We start from the raw sequence: 8,603 nt of genomic DNA on the forward strand, positions 1-8,603 counted from the left end.
CCTCTTCCCACGCTCTCGGCTCACGTGAGAACTCCATGCCTGTGGCCAGGGGGCTCCCAGCACCACCAGTGCCACCAGTATGGCCCCAGCTGCCCCAACCCCAGCTCTGGGCAGGTGCTGAAACCTCCCCTCTCTCCCTTAATTTGGCTCTCGGGGGGCACTGGGGGTGAGGGGGGCCCAGGTGGGGAGGTCTTGGTGGGGCAGACCTGCCTGGCACCTGAGCAGTCATCAGCGAGAAAAGCTCAGAGTGGCTCAAAATTGTTTAGTGACTTCTTTGGTTGGCTGAGGAAAGGCCCAGGAGCTGAGATAAGGACCAGGAGAGCTCCTGCCCCGATCACCAGCACGGAAAACCAGACCCAGTCTGGGGACAGGGATTGAATTTCTTAGCAATGAAATCAAAACACGAGAATGAGAAGGGAAATAAATCTCTCAAACATACCCCCAGAAATGGGGATCATCTGGAACAGGGGTCACCAGGTCTCTGCCCAACGGGGATCACTGTGGATCACCTGACATGGATCCTCTGCTGCGAGATGAAGTTGGAGCAGTGCACAAAGCTCTTCCTGCACTCGGGACACTCATAGGGCTTCCCTTACTGGTGGCACCGTTGGTGTCCGGTCAAGTGAGATCTCTGCCTGAAGCTCTTCCCACACTCGGGACACTCGTAGGGCCTCTCCCCAGTGTGGATTCGTTTGTGACTGGTGAGGCTGCAGCTGTACCTGAAGCACTCCCCGCAGTCAGGGCAGCGGAAGGGCCTCTCATCTGTGTGGATTCGTTTGTGCCTGGTGAGGCTGCAGCTGTACCTGAAGCACTCCCCACACTCGGGGCAGCGGAAGGGTCTCTCATCTGTGTGAATCCGCTGGTGCAGGAGAACTCTGGAGCTGGTCTGAAACCTCTTCCCACATTCGCCACACTCGTAGGGCCTCTCGCCAGTGTGGATCTTCTGGTGGCGAATCAGGCTGGAGCTCTGTCTGAAGCTCTTCCCACATTCCCCACACACATAGAGCCGTTCCCCAGTATGAATCAACCGGTGTTGGATCAGGTGGGAGCTCTGTCTGAAGCTCTGCCCACATTCCCCACACACGTAGGGCCGTTCCCCAGTATGGATCAACTGGTGGTGGATCAGGTCAGTGCTCTGGCTGAAGCTCTTCGCACATTCCAAGCACTTGTAGCGTTTCTCCCTCGCGTGACGCTGCTCATGGACCACCACATTTGAACGCTGGCTGGATCTCTGGCCGCCTTCCTGGCACAGGGTGGGTCTTTCCTCCTCATAACTCCCTGGGCTGCGTTTGCAGCCCCTCCTCCTGTGGGATCTCTGGGGCTTTTCCTGCACTGTGGAGCTGCTCAAAACAGCCTCTTCCACCAGGTTCTGCTGCAGGGATTTGTCCTCCCTGGGCTCCATCCTCAGCTCCTTGTCTGGGGGAGGAAGGACAAGGAGAGGATGGGATTTGCCTCTGTGCCACAGGGAAGGGGAAGGAGATCCCCCCAGTCCGTCCCCGGCAGGACGGCCTCGGCAGCGGGGTTGTCCTGCAGCCGGGGGTGATGCTGGGCTGGGAGATGGAGCAGGAGAGAGGGGGAAAGGGGCAGGGACTTCCTCCTCACCTGCCTGGGTGTCCCGGGGCATCTTCCTCTTTCTCACAGCCTTCGCCTCCATCTGGCCAAGGTTTGGGAGTGGAAAATCCTGGTTTGGAGGGAAAAAAAGGCGTGAGTGTGTTGGCTTAGGGGTTGGCTTAGTCCTTCTTAGGGGTTGGCTTAGTCCTTCTCTAGAAGTCACCGGGCATATCATGACTGTAAAATCCTCTCAAAGACCGTGCTGGATTGAACTGGCACGAGAAATGAACCCCACTGATCTGCCCCAAGAGAGATGAAGGTGAAAGTTACAATTCACCAAAGAGATGACAAGAAATACCATGATACAGCTGTAACCCACAAAGGCTGAGTATAACCAGGCACCCTGGGACAAGAGCAGAACGGTGGTGCTTAGTTCCTGTGCTGAGCACCACCTGGTCCCGCTGCATGCAAAGCAAAAGGAAAGAAAACAAAACCTGTTGGTCGCAGTGGTAGACACACTGTCCTGTCCAAGTGATGGTTGCAGTCTTGTCAACAGCGGTGGTCACAGTCCTGTTGGAGTTCTGCTCCTGCCCTGGATCTCTTGAGTGTAGCCAGAAGGCCTCAAACCCAGATTTTATATGCTCAGGTCCAGGTGGGAAATGCTCAGCCCCTCCCCCAGGGCGGGCAGTTTCACAATGGAATGATGTCATCCTGGGAGTCATGGGATATTTTGGGAGCCTTGATGGTCTCAGTCCTTGCAGCTGCCCATTGTGCTGGGGCCATTCAGTCCATGATGGCCCATCAGCAGAGGTGAGCCCTCAGGCTGGGTGGGACTGTGCTGCTGCTGCTACCCCGGAGGGAGTTATCCCAGCTGAGTCATTGGTGTGCAGAAAAAGAAACACTGCCCTGCCTCCCAGGGTTTGCCTCTCCTTCCTTATCTCATTTAACAGCCAGCTCCTCATAGCCTGAGGGGTTGGGGGTGCACTGGGCAGCTCCTGCAAAGGACCCATCATGAACAGCTCATCAGAAATGAGATAAGGGGAGTGGAATGCACAGTTTGGTCTCACCCACAGAGGGCTAAAGTGGCACCCTGCTCCTGTCAGCAGCACAGGCTGGCAGGGAGATGGCATTGTAAGGTCTTGCTCCACTTGGCTTTCAGCCCACTAACCCACGGGCAGGGTCCCTTCCCACCCCAATCCTTCCGGGCTTCTGGCAGGGACTCGCTTGCCTTTCCTTCCTCCCTCTGCTTCCAGCTGGGAATGTGCTGGGAAATGTCCAGCAAAGCAGCCTTTGCTGTCTGCTCTGGGAGCCCACCCAGCTGCTGGACCTTGTCCCCTGGCCCTGCACAGCTCCCGTGGGAGGCATGGCAGGACCAGCACCCTGCGAGCCTCGGGAATGCCCCTCTGGCATCCATGGCACACCCTCCAGGCATCTGGAATTCCAGTTCCCAGCAAGGAGAAGATGTTCCTGCCCTTGAAGGCAAAGCTCTCAGGAAGGAGCCAAAAGCCAAGTGCTGCAAGATCTTCCAGTGACATTTCACTGCCAGCCTTCATCACCTCATCCATGGTTGTTTTAGCTGGTGGATTGGGAACAAAATCAGGGGAGGGCCTTTGGTGGGAGCTGCCCTGGCTGCAGAGAGACACTGAGAGACAAACAGAGCAGGCAAAGAAAGGCAGAAGAGGAAGGAGAACACAAATACAATCAGCTGAGAAGGTGGCACTCTGGAAACCAGACCAGAACTGACTGAAAATGAATGTGACAGAAAGAAATAATTTGGAATTGTGATTTCCTATCAAAATACAATTTCCTGCCTTTCTCACAAACCTCCTCCTGCTGTCATTCAGCAGGGCTTTCACAAAGTGCTCTGGTGGGAGTGGATGTTCCAGGCTGCAGACACAAGGAAACCTGGAATGGGCTTCTTCCTGCTCCTGGGGAGTTTGACATCCTCCGCCGAGGAGATGAGGAGGCAGCAGAAGAAAAGGGCAGCTGGGGTTCACCCTTCCACAGGACTAAGAGGGGGAAAGTCTCTCGTCCTCTCTGTGGCTGCTCCCACAGGGATGTGAAGGCTGACCCCAGACCCCCAAGGGTCACATTCAGGGCTGCCTTCCTGGAATGCTCGTGTGGAATGGAGGGGCAGCGTGGCAGCACCCGGATCTTGGACCACCCAGCTGCCCCCCAAGTTTAGTTCCTCTGTCCCTCTCCTACCTGGGGTGTCCCGGGGGGGGTCTCCAAGCCTCTCTTGTCTGGGAATGATTTGGGGGTGGGGATGGTCTCTGTCCCTCTCACCCCACTCAGTGCCTGGTGAGGGTCTCTGTCCTTCTCCTCTTGGGATCCTCGGGAGGTGCTTGTGTGGGTTTGGGGGTGTCTGTGTCGCAGGGTCACCCCAGGGGTGAGAGGGACAGAGACTCCCCCAGCCTCCCCAGGTATTAGAAGGTTGGAGAGCCCCTGAGCACACTCAGCAGTGTGAGGGACACAGAGCCCTTGGTCCCCAGTCCCGCACAAGCATTCCCTGGGGCAAGAGGGATGGAGATGCCCAAGCATCCCCAAGGGTGAAAGGGACAGGGACACTGCCTCGGGAATGCCCTGGAGTGAGAGGGACAGGGACAACCCCACCAAGCCCCTCCCCAGCATCCCCGAGGGAGAGAGGTACAGAGACCCCTTGAGCATCCCCTGGGCACCGGACAAAATAAACTTGGCAGAAATCAAACTTAACTCTACCGAAAATGCTTGGAGGAATGTTTGCTCTTCCCACAAGTCACTTGTGATGAAAACGCAAACAAACTCCAACCATGAATGAACCGACAGCCGAAGCAGTTATGGTGGCAATTCAAAGGTCCAGCAGTTCCCGCACAGCTCCAGCTCAGCTGCTGGCAGGTTCCTGTCAAAGAAAAGTGAAAGTTCGGCCCAATACAGATGATTTAAAGGAAGGATAAACTCTGTGTAGCTGTCACAGAGGTGACAGGGATGAAGAGAAAAATGATTCTCATATTTGGCAAACGTCCCCAGCCTGTGAAAGAGAAGAGGGGGGGAGAGCAAGGGAGTGACAGAGACAGAGACCTCCCCTGGGGAGGGGCGAGTGTGACACTGTCCCCTGTGTGTGTGGCCTTCCCGGGGTGGGGGTTTCACACCTGAGCCAGTCTGGGTAAGGGGGGTGGTGTTCACTCCCCCTGGGCAGGTTGTACCCCACACCCCAAACTTTCCTCCTGCCCCCTTGGTTGGGGGATGGGGGTGCAAACCTGGCCTCAGCAAATGGGTCTGGGGGCTGGGGCCTCCCCCAGCCAGGGCTGATTTTCAGGACAGCTCTGGCCTTGGCTTTCTGGTGGATTCATTCTCCTCCCTCAGCCTTGTTTCCTTCTCCCTAGACCTGAGATCCCTGGCTAAGAGTCCCCCTTTCCCTGATCTCAAGGTTCCTTAGCTCAACTTGCAGGCCAAAGTTCCCCTCAGGAGGCACATTCAGGGACAGGGGGTGCTTGGGTGGTGGCAGCTCCTTTATACAGTTCTGCCATAATGGGCAAAAAGCCCTTCCTGACAAAGTTTCATGGCTGGCTGGGTTTGGGGTGGAGGAGACCACAGTCCACAGAGGGCTTACACAGGTTTACACAGACTCCCCTGCCACTGAGGGGGACAAGGAGGTTTCAGGTCTGTGGTGCTACCTCTGGCCAGAGGCACTGAACACCCATCCTCCCTTACACAAACTGGCCCAGCTGGGAAACCTCCAACACTGGAAAGGCCATATCCACGGGATATTCACATGAGAGGCAGCTGAGGGGGTGTCATAATCCATCAAAGACCTCCCAAAGTGCTCCCAAAACTTATTCCTGAGGCCTTGCTCCACAGGACTGCACATGATGCAAAGTGATGCAGCAGACCCAGAGTCTGCTGCAAGAGACAGTGTCCAAGTGCCCTCCCCCAGGGGAGGTACCTGGGCATTCCCACCTGCCCTGAGCATATATTAATCCATTGGATTCTGCTCTTTTAGGGGGACTCTTACCACCAAAAAGACCAGCTGGAGAGCATCATTGGGATCCCAGCGGGATGCGTGGAGTGGTGTATTTTCTTTCATCTGTCTCTCTCACTCTCTGCCCCCCCAACCTCTTTTCTATCTCTTTCTCTTCTCTCTCTCTCTCTCATATTTGCTATTAAATAAAGCCCATACTATTGACTTTGGTCTTGGTCTTGTTTGCACCTTAATTTGGGCAGAGGCATTTCTAATTCCTTTCAAGATTGGACTGTGACATCCTGCTGTGCTGAGAGTTTACACTTAGTTCCATGAGATATCTCTGTGTGACAATGTTCTCCTGGGTTCCAAGAGGCCCCACTGTGTCACAATAGAGCCTTGGTTCCATGAGATTCCATTGCCCCCAATGGTTTCCTGGGTTCCAAGAGGCCCCACTGTGTCACAATGGCCCCTTCCATCCATGAGCCATGCCACGGTCCCAGTTGCACCTGGCTTCCATGAGGCGCTGCTGTGTTCACAATTGACACTTGGTTCCATGAGATTTCACTGCATCACAATGTTCTCCTTAGTTTCAGGAGAGGCTGATGTGTTGACAATTGACCCTTGGTTCCTTGAGATTCCATTGCATCACAGAAGTCTCCTTGGTTCTATGAGGCCCTCCTCTGCCACTAGGGAGCCTTAGTTCCATGTTTTTCCATTGTGTGTCAATGGCTTCCAGTGCTCTGTGAGGCCACAACATCAAACAGTGGACATTTGCTCCCATCGGTTTCCACGGTGTTCCAATGGTCTCCTGGTTTCCATGCAGCCCCTCTTTGGAACAACTGAGACTTGCTTCCCGGAGGTTCTATTGCGTCACAATGGTCTCCTGGCTTCATTGAGGCCCCACTGTCTTTACAATGGACACTTGGTTCCCCAAGATTCCATGGCATCACTGTGCTCTCCTGTGATTCATCAGGCTGTGCTGTGTCACCATGGACACTTGCTTCCTCAAAGGCTGGAGATATCCCAGTGGCACTGGCTGGCCCTCAGGCCGCGCTTGTTCCAATGGCGCCTTGGTTGCATGAGAATCCATTGCCCCACACTGGTCTCCTGGGTGCCATGGGGCCTTTCTGTGTCACAGTGGACCCTTGATTGCACCAGCCTTGGCAATGTCCCAGTGGAATCTGGGTTCCATGAGACCCTGCCATGTCACAATTGACCACTGGTTCCATGAGATTCCATTGTGACCCTGTGCTCTCCTAGGTCCCATGATGCCTTGCTGTGCCACAATGGCGCCTTCTTTCTATTAGGCCTGGCAATGTTTCTGTGGCCATTGTGTTCCATGAGGCCCCTCTCTATAACAACTGGCCCTTGATTCCATGAGATTCCATTGCATCACAAAGATGTTCTGGGTTCCATGAAACCCCACTGTGTCACAATGGACACTGGGTTCCAGGAGTGGTGGCACTGTTTCCACACCACCTTTGTCTGAAGAGGCCCCACTTTGTCACAATTCACTCTGGGCTCCATGGGCTGGGAAGAGCAGAGGTGGGAAGAGGCCCGGCCATTGTCCCTGGCTGTGCTGCTGTGCTGGGAGTCTCTTCCCTCCAGCTGTGCCCACAGGCACTGCCCCTGCAGAGCCAGAGAAGGGCTGAGGAACAAACCTTGGACACACAAGTCAGGGCAGACACTCCTTTTGATTCAAATGCACAGGGAAGAAGCCTCCTGAAAGTCTTTGTGTTTCCAAAGAAAGGCAGACGTTCATGTAGAAATGCTAAGAGCAGTACTACAGGATTTTATAAAAAACAGCATAACACTAGAAAAAGAAGAAAAAAAGGCACCAATGAAAAAATGGACAAATAGGAAAAAAAAAGCTGAGATTGTAAAGAGTTACATTCTGAAGGTTCTGGAGCAGAAGAGAGAGAGTTTATTGACAGATACAGTCATCATTTTCCTCAGGGCATCCTTGAGCTCCTGGTTCCTCAGGCTGTAGATGAGGGGGTTCAGGGCTGGAGGCACCACCGAGTTCAGAACTGACACCACCACATCCAGAGATGGGGACGAGATGGAGGGGGGACTTCAGGTGAGCAAAGGTGCCAGTGCTGATAAACAGAGAGACCACGGCCAGGTGAGGGAGGCACGTGCAAAAGGCTTTGTGGCAGCCCTGCTCAGAGGGGATCCTCAGCATGGCCCTGAAGATCTGCACATAGGAGAAAAGCATGAACACAAAACAACCCAAAAAAGGAGAAGTACTAAAAGCAAGAAGCCCAAATTCCCTCAGGTATGTGTCTGAGCAGGAGAGCCTGAGGATGTGTGGGATTTCACAGAAGAACTGGCCCAGGGCATTGTCCTGGCACAGGGGCAGAGGAAATGTATTGGCCGTGTGCAGCAGAGCAGTGAGAAAGCCACTGGCCCAGGCAGCTGCTGCCATGTGGGCACAAGCTCTGCGGCCCAGGAGGGTCCCGTAGTGCAGGGCTTTGCAGATGGACACGTAGCGGTCATAGCACATGACGGTGAGGAGGAAATCCTGTGTTCCAAGAAAGAAGACAATCAGAAACACCTGAGCAGCACATCCTGTGTAGGAGATGTGCCTGGTGCCCCAGAGGGAATTGTGCATGGCTTTGGGGACAGTGGTGCAGATGGAGCCCAGGTCGGTGAGGGCCAGGCTGAGCAGGAAGAAGAACATGGGGCTGTGCAGGTGCTGGCCGCAGGCTCCGGCGCTGATGATGAGGCCGTTGGCCAGGAGGGCAGCCAGGGAGATGCCCAGGAAGAGGCAGAAGTGCAGGAGCTGCAGCTGCCACGTGTCTGCCAAAGGCAGCAGGAGGAAGTGGCTGATGGAGCTGCTGTTGGACATTGCTGTGTCTGGCCATGGGCACCTGTTCATGGAGAAAGGACAGTGACAAGTCAGGACAGGCTGCTTGGAGCCAAACCTGTGCCATTCCCTGCAGACTGTCCCGCTGGGACTGCCCCACCCTTGTTCCTGCTCTGGGAAAACCTTCCCCCAGTTGCCTGCCTGAGCTCCACTTGTGCTGTCTGAGTGTGCCAGGAGCAGCCAGGCCTGTGCCTGGGGGCTGTCGAGGAGCCATCGCTGCCCCGCTGCCCTGGGTTTGTGGCC

At 55.0% G+C, this 8,603-nt stretch overlaps 2 pseudogenes; both read right to left on the reverse strand.

Annotated features, from left to right (window-relative positions):
• Nucleotides 1-505: 505 nt before the first annotated feature.
• LOC138102219 (zinc finger protein 154-like) lies at nucleotides 506-1,654 on the reverse strand (annotated as a pseudogene).
• Nucleotides 1,655-7,378: 5,724 nt separating this feature from the next.
• Nucleotides 7,379-8,566, reverse strand: LOC138102220 (olfactory receptor 14C36-like; annotated as a pseudogene).
• Between the last annotated feature and the right edge of the window lie 37 nt (nucleotides 8,567-8,603).

This window comes from Aphelocoma coerulescens, unplaced genomic scaffold, assembly GCF_041296385.1.
Source record: "Aphelocoma coerulescens isolate FSJ_1873_10779 unplaced genomic scaffold, UR_Acoe_1.0 HiC_scaffold_633, whole genome shotgun sequence".
NCBI classification, from domain to species: domain Eukaryota; kingdom Metazoa; phylum Chordata; class Aves; order Passeriformes; family Corvidae; genus Aphelocoma; species Aphelocoma coerulescens.